We start from the raw sequence: 13,840 nt of genomic DNA on the forward strand, positions 1-13,840 counted from the left end.
TTCCAACATGAACTGTGTAGTATTTTTTTTCCTCTGCTACATGCCACTTCTGTACAACTAACCAAAGAAAGACACCTAAAATGTTGATGATTTTATCAGCTACTCTCAACAAGCTGCAAAGTATTCCTCTGATCACCATAATTATAATTTGGGAGGACTGCAATACATAAATAATTGCATTCAGAAAATGATAAACACTGGATCCATTTGCATATTATCATGAGCTCAATTTTAAAGGTCATAATCTCTGAAGGCTTTCCTATACAAAGACAACTAGAAAATCTCCCTATATCTACATGTTTTATTTCATTATTCTGCTACCAATAATATGCAACGGACACTTTCAGTATGTACAGTGTTTTTGTGTTTTTTCTTTTGTAACAGTAAGACATTTATATACATAAAGTGAAAATGAACAGGTAGTAACTGACTGGGACTTGAGTTTAAGGTAATAGACTAAACTCCTCTAACAATGAATTTCTAAGCACCCAGAGGAAAGAATGTAAGGAGTACAAATTGCATGGGGCCCATGGGTTTTCCAGAAAGACTTTGAAATCCTTTAGCTTGCATATGAAAATTTATTGCAAATGGATTTTTACAGCACAGGGATGTTACTTAAAGAGTAATTCAAGGCTCAGTGTGATATTTAGATTTAATATTTTACAAGCTTTATAGTTAACTTCTTTTAACTCCTTGGAAATGCAAACATGGTGTAGTCTTCTAGCTGAACAAATGTGTTAGGCTCTTCATTCTTTATGGTTTGAAAGACCAGTACAGTATAGTAGAAGAAGCGTAGGATTTGCTGTCAAATCACTGAAGTTTTCATCCTAGATCTGCCACGGCCAAAGGTCCCCTGTGGTTATTAAAATGCTTAAGAAAATGGACAGATAACAATGCACCTCTTTTAGTAGAGTTGAGATAATATATGCATTGTAAGTGTGCAACAAATGTTAGGTAACTTCCATCCTAGGAAATACCTAAGAAGATTCTGACTTCCTAGGAATGCTTCCTCCTTTTACAAGGGAAAAAAAAAAAACAGTTGTTTAGAAAAATCTGATTTTAAAATAATAATTATTCACACAAGCAAAGTTCCCTCTTTTTTTTTTAGTCTTTAGGAATAATGTTTATATTTTATAATTTTTAAATACTTAGAGAAGCAACTTGATGAGTTACCATAAAATGAGAGATGGCCATAGTCTTCCTAAGTTCCTTATAAAGAGTTTTTCTATTAGATTCTTTATTCTGAATAGTTAGCATATAACTCTATGAATTATTTTGAAGGGTAGCTAAGTTTCTTTGAGAAATCCTTAAAGCTGAGTGAGATATGATGAAAGGAACAAGACTAGACTTGAAAACCTAAACTCTACTCACAGATTTTCTATTTACTATCCATACAACCTTAAGCAAGATATTTAAATTTTTCTGTCTTATTGGATCAAAGCATTTGCCATGTAATTCACAGGGGTATAGGTATCAAATGAAATAATATAGATCTACATTATGGCACTCTGAAAAATCTTTGCAACTATTCTCATTTCACCTATTCATGGAATTTCTTTGAATTTCAGAAAGTCAGCATTCAAAAATTCACAATATATATATGACTTCTAAAATGTAATAGTGCAATCAAAACAAAGACCAACTTTGGGGGTTTTCCATGGGTGGCGTATTTGGATGGGTAGGTTGTCTGTTCTGATTGGCCCCATATAGGATAAGGGCTTTAGGAGGATGGTTTAAAAAGGGAATATGAAGAAGGAAGAGTGAATGAAATAGGAGTCCACTGAAGATAGTCGACCTCTAGACCTCCAGCAGGACATACAGTGGTGACCTATAGTCATCGAAGGTAGACATTTCTTTATGGGAAATTGCTCAGGACTGCTTTCACTGACCAGGGACTGACTGGATCTGTCTCCACAGATCTCTAGCTAGTCTCTTACCACAAAATCTGGCATATGATGTCAGCTTCTTTCTTCTAGCTTTTGCTAACTCATTGAAATTCTCTTCTCTAGTTTCCAACAATGATCTGGCTTTAGGTGAGACCCTCTCTCTACCTTCCTGGACTTTATCTTCCAAACAGCTCCTCCATGCTGCACAGATCTCATACCCAAGTAAACAACTCAGAGTAAGTCTGGAGTCTGGCCATCTAGGAAGTATGCTTTATGTAAGAAGCTCTTCTATGTGAATCTCAAATATCATCAAGGTTGGGCTGAACCTTAAAGAAATTGAAATTTAGGGGCACCTGTGCAGCTCAGTCAGTTGAGCATCTGACTCTTGGTTTCGGCTCAGGTCATGATCTCAGTGTTGTAAGATCAAGCCCTGAGTCAGGCTCTGTGCTCAGTGTAGAGTCAGCTTGAGATTTTCTCTCTCTTCTCCAATTGTTCCTCTCCTCTGCCCTCTCTTTCTAAAATAAATAAATGATAGATAGATAGATATAAATAAATAAATAAAATCTTAAAGAGAAAAATAAATTGAAATTTATGAAGTTATTTATATATCCCTAGTGTAGTTTGAAAAGTGTCAAAAATAACAACAAACCCCCATCGCTGTGTCAGATTTCTTTGAAATTCCAAATTTCTCCCATAATTTCACCTCAGTGGTTAAAGCATTTTCTTTGCAAAGATAGAGTGTTAAATGCTTATATACTGCCTCAAATATAAGGCACATCAGCCCATCCTGACCTACTCCATAAACTATTGTCACATATTAATTTTGTTGCATTTTTAGCTAAGCTGTGCAGAAATTGGATATAGAACATTAAATATGGGATAGAGGCCAGCAGTTTGGGACAAAGGTGTAACCAGGAAGGTCAAGGTTGAGTAAGGGATCATAGTTGGGAAGTGTGAAAAAAATATACACCTCCAAAGAGAAGATGGAAGACTTTATATTTCATACACTTAATAATTTTATGGAAATGATTTAATTTTCATCAATAATTTTACTGAAAAAAACTTTACTGAAATAATTTAATTTTACTGAGATAAATTTAATAAAATAATTTAATAAACAAACCTGCCCCCAACTGAAAAAAACATTTCTAGAGAGCAACATATGCCTTGTAGGATGATGTTGCAGAAGGAGCCTCACATCTAGCCTTGCAAAGACTGTCCACAAAGCTGCGGCATTCCTGATGTTAGTAGTAATTTTTTTGATCTTTAAAAAGATCATTACATGTATTCAGTTAAAAGCTTCTATGGAAAAGACTCATTTTAAGGGCAGAGACATGTTCAGTGTCTTATAAACTGATCAAAGTCCATCCTAGAATGGTCTTTATGCACAAATCACAGATACTAAGGGCCAGTGCTGCTGAGCCAGCAAGGCAGCAGAGAAAGGTGGCTGCGTATATCATGGTGGCATCATTTTGTTGTTGTTTTTCATTCAGAGAAGTGACTTCCTTCACTGTGTTAATTATCAGACCAGTTTCAGAACCACAGATGACAACCAGTGAACATACTGTTTGACTATAGTTTCATTTTGTATTTTCTACTGTATCCTAACTTTCTTTTCTGACTTAATAAGAAGGAAGAAGAGAAAGAGAGAAAGGATGAATTATACCATCTGCAAATCCTGAGTAATGATTCATAATGAAATTAATACACAAGATTAATGAAAATGAGCTGTCATGGTTAATTTTATACGTCAACTTGGCTAGGCTTGTTTGATCATATATAAGTTTAGCTGTTGCTATAAAGATATTTTTAGATGTGATTAACATTTAAGTCAGTTGACTCTGAGTAAAGCAGATTACCCTCCATAATGTGGGTGGACCTCAGCGAGTCAGTTGATGACTTTAAGAACAAAGGAGGTAGTTTCCTGAAGAAAGAATCTGGTCTCAAGACAACAACATAGAAACCCTGCCTGAGTTTCAGCTTACCTGCCTTACAGACGTCAGTCACAAGACTGCAATGTCAACTCTTACCTGAATTTATAGCATATGGAAATTGCTCTGTAAATTTTAGACTTGCCAGTCCCCATAATTACATGAGTTGATTCTTTAAAATCTTTTGTATATTGGTCTGTTTATTTGGAGAACTCTAATACACAAGTCATAGCTATAACTCATGTCCCTGTCTTCTGTTTCCATTTCACCTGCTTATTCTTCTATTTTAAAAATATTAATAAAAGGTACCCCCATCCTCTTTTCATCTTTTGATGCATAAAGGTAAATCCTCTGATCCTTAATATAAGATGCAAGGTGTGAGTCTTGTGTCCCTTTGCTTGCTTCCTTCCCTCCTCACTGGCCATTGAAACTTTTGCTGCCATTGAAAGACACTACATTTCTCCAAACTTATGATATTGCTCTCACATCTGGCTGGGCCATTGCCTGTGCTCTGTCATCTGCATGCCATGACCTTTCCCCTGGCCCTACTCCTCTCACCTACCTGAAACACACATCTTCATCTTTCCTACATGAACAAAGACACCACCTTATGTAGCAGCTCAACCTAGTACGTGGACTCCACCCTTGTGCAACCGCTAAAATTGTACAGAAAACTGTACAACCCATATCATGGCATCTCAGTGTCCTTGGTTAGATTATACAACTGCCTTCTTGCTCTTCTCTGTACCCTTAGCACCTAACCCACCAGCTATCACAGTACATGCCTTAAATAAAACTATAATGAATGACTGGTAGCCCTGCTCTCTTTTGGTTCAGCTACTCTAAATTTAAATTCCGTAATATAATGTAAATTATTATCTTTCTTTAGATATCTCTTGTCTTCAGAGTTCAAACTATGCATTTTTATATTGTTTCCGAAAATATAAATAGTTACAATACATGAGGTACAGACAAAAATATGGACGAATCACTCCTACTCTAGGGTTAGGTACTTCCAGACTAAGGAATGCACTTTCTAGATTTAGAGTGTACCTAAATAATTTAGACATATTTAAATTCTAAGATGGCATTCATTTTTAAAATGTCCTGACATTTTAGGGGGTCATTTCTCTTTAAAAGTATACTGAACTTTAAGAAGGAAATGAGTATGATAAAAACTTTTAAAGTATCTTTTATAAAGGAACATGGTGGTATAGAGCTAACAGGCATTGCGATTCTAGCACAGCAAACTCCTATTTTTTTTTTTTTTTTTGCAAACGAGGAAGCTGAAGACCAGGTAGTTCAAGTGAAGTGACAGAAGGCAAAGCTGGTTAGTGGCAGAGCCCGAACTAGAGCTCTACCCTGAAGATTGTCACATCAGTTACCTCTCTTTTACTCCAGGCACTATCATAGACTATAAATTTTTTTCTAGAGCAATTTAAACTCCAGTGAATCACTAATATAAATAGAAATCACCTGAAATATATCACACCCTCACTCTAAAAAATCAGCATCTTATGAACTTACCAAGTATTGACTTCTCAAGAAACTAATATTGTACACAGATCAAATGAAGATATGGCTCTCTTTGCTGTAATATTATGACTTCAAATAGACACTTAAAAGATGAAGCCAGCAGGTATAATGGGAGCTCTCCCCCCTGCAAAATGTAAGAAGACAAAGGAAACTTAATCCCCTCCAAATATATTTGGGTATTTAGTGAGTTTTTTAAATTTTGGCTTCTCTCTGAAAACTTCCAAGAGTTTTGGAGAAGGGATACTTAGAAGAGAGGAGGAAACTGTATCTATAGAAGGAATCCGGCCAGGGGGGATGGAGGGAGAAAGACATTAGAAAGAAGAGTGTAAGAAGAGAGGGAGGGAAGACTATTCCTGTAGAAGAGTTACAGATTAGTAGGAAAGGCACTAAGGAAAAAGGAAGTCAAGGAGATGGAGCTCTTCAAAGTTCCCAAACATAGTTCGGAAGTCACTTTCTCACATAATCCCACTTCAGTGTAAACATGTCTGCAATTCCTGTCCTTTCAGCAATGAGATAGACTATGAGTTTTAGTTTCTCAACCTTTATTATTCGCTACACTATAACTGCTCTTTAGGGCATTGGCTCCCCTTTGTCTCCTGCTACCCCCACTACCACTCCAGTCCCAACTCAGCCAGAAGAAGTAATTCAAGTCTGTGTGTTCAACTTTCCTCCACTCATGAAAGTACTTAACATAATGAGAAGGTCAAATACACGTCTTCTTTGCCTCCCTCTGCAACGCCCAAACACTTTCTCTCCATGCTTACCCCCTGCATCCCCTCTTTTACTACCATATTCTCTTCTGTCTAAAAAAGAGAAGAAAAAAAAAAAGGTTCTTTCTTTAGAGTGCCACCTCTCAATAAGGAACATGATTTTGGCAAAGACTTTCACAGAATGTGCTTCATTTCAATTGATTGGGAGTTTAAAATCTATGATATTTGACAAGTCGTGCATTTCTACATAATTACAGCGTGCTCTGGGTAGCGTTTTAAGTTAGCAAGCCAAAAGCAAAGTGATTTTAACAACTTGAAATGTTAAATTACTTGTGTGGAATGTTCCTTATGGAGACTCACTGCTGTAATGAAATGGAATTTTTTTGTCACAAATAATAGGAAAAGTGAGATGTTCAGTCAGAGTATTTTGAGGATATATTTGACTTAACTCTATTGTATCATTAATAGGCATGACAATGGCTTCAATGTTAAGAACCATTACAAAATCATTTCAAAATATGGATATGACAAGAAATAAATTAGAGAAATTGAGCTATTAACATTAAAGAAACCCATGCAGTAGAATACAAGTGCATTCCATGTATTTACAACATTTATTGCTGTAATTTGGAGTGCTGTGCTTGGCAGATTTTCCACTGTATAATAATAGAAATAAGATCTTGCTGTGAGAATTAGATTATCATAAGCATTGGAAAATCCTTAACTTATTAGCATATTAAAAAATCAACATATGTCACAATATATGGCAACCAAAGAAATTTAATCTTCTACATGAGGAGGAAAATGGCGTTTCCTTTTGCCTCCCATTTGATCTCCACTATAACACCCTCTTTCAACACCAAACTCCAGGAACAGGTCTAATTTCATTTTTATCTAACATGTAGTTCACATAGGAGATATGAACCTTATTCTACTCCTTCTACTGGGAAAACTTCCAAACTATTATCTTTCTCCTAGACCTGCCAACTGAGATTTAGATTAACATAGATACAACATGCCCAGTAGATTTACTTAGGTGGCCTATAGACTTATCCAACTCAGGAGATGCAATATAAAAGGACCATCTTTCTCTTCGAAAACCTCATCCCTCCAGTATTTTCTGTTTTGGTTGATGGCAATCCTATGAGAAACCTATGAGATACACTCCCTTTTTCAGTACCACATCCAGTCAATAGCAAATTCTTCTGCTTTCTAATCCTCCTGATTCCCTAAATCCACTCTGTTTCAGGTCAAATGTCCATCATTTCTCCTATGGAAAACTATGGTAGATTTTTCACTGGTCTCCCCATTTGCAGACCTCTTTCCAATGCACCTCCCACAAACTCATCAGAAAATCTGATACCTCTTGCATATAGCATATGTTGGGTTTTGCCTCTTGATCCAATTGATGCATCCCTTGGTTTAATACGATATTTGTTCCATTTACAATTATTTACCTTTATTGATGTGACACATAGGTTTGATCTTAGTTCTGTCATCACAAGCTATATTCTTTTCTTTCTTTGCATTTATTCTGATAATGTAGATGTGCTTCTGTTCTCATGGTTACACTTATTCCTGTAATTTCATATAAAATCCTAATCCTCTTTTCTCTCTAGTTTCTCTACTACAAGGAAGAATTAAAGTAACATATTTTCCTTCCCCTCTCAATTTTACTGAGTACTATTTTCTTAATATTTATATTTATTCTATCCAAGCATACTTATATTATCTGATTTATGACTTTTCAATTATATCTTTGACCCTCTGCTTTAGAAATCCACATCCTTGCACTATTTCTTACCTTTTCTTCTCTTCCCTCTTCCCAAGTTCAGCCTTTTAAAGATATGTAATTTTTACATTGTCAAGGCTTGTAACTCACATTCTGTTTTAAAACTGTAGCTCTCATACTTATTTTACTTTTTTATCCTTCATTTAATTGGATCAATGCTCATTGCCAGTCTTTATCAAATTTATTATTGGCTGGATTTTAGCATCATGATTTCATCAAAGACCATGGAAACTGTATTCATTGATTTCTTACATGTTCAAAAACTATTTATCTGCTGCCTTTATAGACATTTTGTTTGCTTCGTTCAAACTCTGACACACTTTTTAAAGCTATTTTTTAAGAATTTCATAGACGTCATTTTTTTTGTCCTGACTGTTGCTATGGGTAACTATAAAATTAAATAAATTTTACTGCATTATAAGGAACTTGACTTTTACATTTCTGTTTAGGCAAATAGTTTTATCTTTAGAATTCAGTAATTTTACTGGGCTATATCTCAACTACAATTATTTTCGGTTAATTTCTTGAGGATACGTATGGTCTGTCATTCTGTAGATCCAACTTTTTTTTCTACAAAATGTTCTTCAACTCAACTACAATTATTTTCTGTTAATTTCTTGAGGATATGTATGGTCCATCATTCTGTAGATCCAACTTTTTTTTCTACAAAATGTTCTTCAACTGTATTGTTCATAGGTTTTCTGTTCCTCATTTTGGTTCTTTTATTCAGAGATAACAGCAAAGGACATTTCAGATTTCTTGTACGTTCTTTCTAATTCTCTTTAATTCTTAATTTTTGTCCCATTTCTTCTTTAGCCTGTCTTCTAATGAGGTTTGATTGTTTGTTTTTCATTTACCTTTTGTTTCTCTTTTTCTTTTTTTCTTGTGGCATCTCTGTAAAGATTCCATGCTGCTTTCCTCGCAGTTTTTTCTTGTCTTTGAGTCCTAGAGAAGATATTTATGAGGAAGGCAGAAATGAAGTAGTTCCAGTGCCTGATTTTCAATGAAATTCTATAACATTTGATTTCCAGGATGAATTTGGTTTGTAGCCTTTACTTTCTTCTAGCAGTTTCTTAGAGGCAATCATACTATTCACCATGTCTGCTCATTCTTCTCCATCCATACAGTCTCACTGAAGGACTCTGTATGTAAACTTGTCCTCATCATCTACTCAGAGTGAAACAGAGCCCAGGAAAGTTTCCAGCACCAGCCTGGATTCCTGCCCTTCTACTCCAAAGAGTAGGTTGATGGTATGTGTTATGGATCGAACTATGTCCCCGCAAAGTTCAAATGTCGAAGCCCTAGCCTCCAGCACCTCAGGATATGACTATATTTGTAAGGCATTGATTATAATGAAGGAAAAGGAACTGGTGATAATTGAGAAAGAAAACAAAAACATCAAAGTTGCCTGACAGATGGAGGCACTGTACTATCTTGTATAGTCCTTTAAGTTCATTGCTTTTATTACTTTTATTATTCTTGGCACTTAACTAGAATGCGATTTTCTTAAGAGTAAGAGTGATGTATCATGTATTTATATATACCTGAAAAAGACAAAGTGATTTAATTTGACTTCTTTTGAATACCTAAGACCCACTTACCCTCTCTATCAATTGGTGTTTTGTCTATATTAAGTAGTTAATAAACACATGTTGTCTAGTTAACAGATACACAGCCATAAAAAGAGAAAAAAAAATACAGAGAGAGGCAAAGGAAGAGGGGGTTAGAGGAGTGAGAGGCAAGAGGTGAGAGGTAATTTCCATAATACTAAGTGATTTATGGAAATTACTAACTCCATGTGAAAATCAGCAAGAGAAGTGGGACATATGGCATAGAATATGTAAATGTCCAATGCAAAGTCGTTGCCAAGTGATTTGGAAGTAGGAATGACGTTTCAATATTTATTTGTCTACAATTTTTATCTATTATTCCTGAGAGAACCTTTGTTACTTTGGGGTTGTTTCTCTTTCCACCTTCTTATCAATTCAATATGACTTAAAGAAGCATTAATTGGACTCTAATTGAGTAAAGCAACAATTCTTTCATATTGCTCAGTTGACTTTCTGTCATTTCTGAAAATGACCTTACTCCAAAAGGCTGATTTTGAAGATCATTTATGTACAAAAAGTTTATCAGCCAATACTTAACTTCCTGGCTTTTTTCCCCCTCTAAACTGCAGATCAAAGTGCTGGATTTCACAGTTGGATTTACTTTATTTATTAGTTCATTTGACTTACTTCTACAGGCAAATTTCTACTTGAGATCAGGAATGCTTTCTTATGAACATTTGGATGAAATATCTACTCTTAAAAGTAGATAGATAGGGGATCCCTGGGTGGCTCTGTGGTTTAGCGCTTGCCTTTGGCCCAGGGTATGATCCTGGAGTCCCGGGATTGAGTTCCACACTGGGCCCTGCATGGAGCCTGCATCTCCCTCTGCCTGTGTCTCTGCCTCTCTCACTCTCTCTCTCTCTCTCTCTCTGTGTCTCTCATGAATAACTAAATAAAATCTTTTTTAAAAAGCATATATATATATATATATATATATAGTTAGTTAGATAGATAGATGATAAATAGATTGATCAATCTTAAAACAAAATAATACAAACTGAATTATAAAGATGTCCATAGAAACTAGGAACTGTACCATAAAAACAAGGAAATCACAGATTATAAACATTCATGTCAATTTCCCACCTTTCTTTGGTCAATTATAAATGAACAAATTTCCCCAGTTGTTATCAAAGCTAAATAAAATGATAAGCCTTGTAATCACTGGAGAATCAGCATATAACTGATCATATCTTTTTAGAAATGTGTGCCACTAATTTTACATGTATAATTCACATAACCTAAACTTCTCTCATTAAAAAAAAAACTTAGGTAATTTATCTAGCATATTAAAATGTTCTTTTACTTCCAATTCTACTAAAATTTCCTTTTAAAACATGATTTTCTGAAATAAACTGTTCTATGAGAACTGATAAATTAATTCAGTAGTCTCAGGATACACAATTATTATACAGGAATCAGTTGCATTTCTATACGTTAATAATGAAGTACCAGAGAAATTAAGAAAACAATCTCATTTAACAATTGCAGTAAAAAGAATAAAACACCTAAGAATAAACTTAACCAAGTGTGTAAAAGATCTCTGCTCTAAAAACTCTAAGACACTGATGAAAGAGATTGGAGACAACACAAACAAATGGACTCATGCTCATGGACTGGAAAAAGCAAGTATGTTTAAGTGTCCATACTGCCCAACGCAATCTACGGATTTAATAAAATCCCTGTCAGAATATCAACAATATTTTTCACAAAACTAGAATAAATAATACTAAAATTTTTTAAAAGTATTTTATTTATTTATTTGAGGGTGGGGGAGAGGGAGAGAGAGCATGAGCAGAGGGAGGGGCAGAAGGAGAAACAGACTCCCCATCGAGCAGGGAGCCTGATGTGGGGCTGAATCTTGGCACTCTGTCATCATAGGCTGAGCCAAAGGCAGATGCTTAACCAACTGAGCCACCCAGGCACCTCAATACTAAAATTTTTATGGAACCACAAAGACCTTCAAAAGACAAATCAATCTTAAAGAAGAATAAAGCTGGAGGTATCACAACCCCAGATTTCAAGACATACTACAAAGCTATAGTAATCAAAACAGTATGGTCCTGGCACAAAATAGACATTTAGATAAATGTAACAGGAAAGAAAGCCCAGAAATAAGCCCATACTTATATGGCCAAAGCCTACAACAAAGAAAGCACAAATACACAATGAGGAAAAGAGTCTCTTTAACAAATGGTGCTGGGAAAACTGAACAGCTCTTTGCCAAGACTGAAACTGGACCACTTTTTAATATCATAAACAAAAATAACCTCAAACGGATTAAAGACCTTCTGAGGGTCTATATGGGGGAAAAAGGAACCCTCATATACTGCTGAGAGGAAAGAAAATTGGTACATCTACTATGGAAACCGGTATGGAGGTTCCTCAAAAATGTAAGACCTGAAGCCAGAAAACTCCTAGAATGAAACATAGGAGTATTAACTCCTAAGAAATTATTCTTTGATATTTACTGTAGAAATGTTTTTCTAGATATATCTCCTAATACAAGGGAAATAAAAGCAAAAATAAACAATTGGGACTACACCAAAATAAAAAGCTTTTGCGCAGCAAAGGAAACCATTAACAAAATGACAAGGCAGCCTACTGAATAGTACAAATGATATATCTGATAAGACATTAATATCTAAAATATACAAAGAACTTACATAACTCAAAACCAAAAAAGAGTCCCAAATAATCTGACTAAAAGTGGACAGAGGATCTGAACAGACTTTTTTCCAAAGACATATAAATGGTCAACAGACACATGAAAAGATGCTCAATATCACTCATCATCAGGGAAATGCAAATCAAAACCACAGTGAGATACCATCTCACAACTGTCAGATGGCTAGAATCAGACAAGAAATAACATCTGTTGCAAGGATGTAGAGGAAAAAGGAACCCTCATCTACTGCTGAGGGGAGAGAAAATTAGTGCATCTACTATGGAAACCAGTATGGAGGTTCCTCAAAAAAATAAAAATAGAATTACCATATGATTCAGTAGTTCTGTTACTGGGTTTTTACCCAAAAATAAAGATAAAAACATCAATTTAAAAAGATACATGTACCCTTATATTTATTGCAGAATCATTTACAGTAGCCAATATATTTTGATATTTATCTTTCTCAGACTGAGTTATTTCATTTGGCTCATATGTGGAATTTAAGAAACAAAGAAAAAAGATACAAATAAAAAAGACTCTTAAATATAGAGAACAAATGGGTGGTTGCCAGAGGGGAGGAGTGAGAGTGGGGATGAGTAAAATAGGTGAAGGAGTTTAAAAGTACAGTTATCTTGATGAGCACTGAGTAATATATAGAATTGATGAATCATTATATTATACATCTGAACCTAATACAACACTGTATGTTAGTTACACTTCAATCAAAAGTAAAGGACACCAAAAAGAATGTTTCTCATTAATACATAGATTTACTACTTCATTAAATCCATAGCTTTCTGTCATTTATCCCTATGATAAATAAATTTTTTAAAGATTTATTTATTTATTTTAGAGAGAGAGAGAGAGAGAAAAGGAGGGTGGGGGAGGGGCAGAGGGAGAAAATCTTTAAGCAGACTCCCTGCTGAATGCAGAGCCCAATGGGGTTCAATCTCATGGTCCATGAGATCATGACCTGAGCTGAAACCAACACTCAGATACTTAACCGACTGAGTCACCTAGGCACCTGAGAAATGAAATTTTTAAGAGTTAAATTCTTTCTTATGTTTCATGGTCCTTGGCTTTTAAATTATTATATGATAACCCTTTATATTCAGTGATCATCTTGCAAAAAAATTCAGTGATCACAAAATATTCTCATGGTCATGAGAATATAGTTGAAAATACCTACCCTGTCATTTTAAATTTTTTAAGAAGTGACTGCCTGGTATCATGGCCAATCTCCAAACAAGCAAGTCTGTTTTCAAGAAAAATGCAGTACTCCAGTGGGCACATGGTCATTAATGTTCTTTTGAACAATAGTATCCAACCTCACTGTTCTATGTTCTTTATAGATGTCACACATACCTTCTTTTGATGAGCACATCTATGATAGTTTTCAGAAAACAATGAAGTTCAGCCTACATTGACATATTAATCATTTTATGTCTGCTATGAATTATAAGGCACCCCAAAGATTATTGATTACATGTCATGGCTTATTCAGATGAGCAAAATAAATATGTGAAGACATTAAGAAGTTGTTTAAAGCAACAAAACTGGTTACCATTAGATTTTCCAAAGAAAACAGGATCTAAGCACATTCTGACGTTTAATGTAATATACTTTGGTTATTACTAATATAATGTATCTTTTACTTAATCTCTAATGTAATGCAAGTTTCATGCCAAAGACTTTTTTTTAAATAAA

General features: G+C 34.9%; 1 long non-coding RNA gene across 2 annotated transcripts; it reads right to left on the reverse strand.

The window, feature by feature from the left end:
- Positions 1-569: 569 nt before the first annotated feature.
- LOC111090323 lies at positions 570-13,448 on the reverse strand. 2 transcript variants are annotated; one of them, XR_005371575.1, is made up of 4 exons: positions 13,323-13,445; positions 7,868-8,800; positions 5,345-5,477; positions 570-1,012 (listed from the first exon to the last, which is right to left on the reverse strand). It is a non-coding gene; the product is annotated as an uncharacterized LOC111090323 (long non-coding RNA). The 2 variants fall into 2 exon arrangements; XR_005371574.1 differs by lacking the exon at positions 7,868-8,800 and having other exon boundaries at positions 13,323-13,448.
- Positions 13,449-13,840: the final 392 nt, after the last annotated feature.

Source organism: Canis lupus, chromosome 16 (genome assembly GCF_011100685.1).
Source record: "Canis lupus familiaris isolate Mischka breed German Shepherd chromosome 16, alternate assembly UU_Cfam_GSD_1.0, whole genome shotgun sequence".
In the NCBI taxonomy this organism is placed as follows: domain Eukaryota; kingdom Metazoa; phylum Chordata; class Mammalia; order Carnivora; family Canidae; genus Canis; species Canis lupus.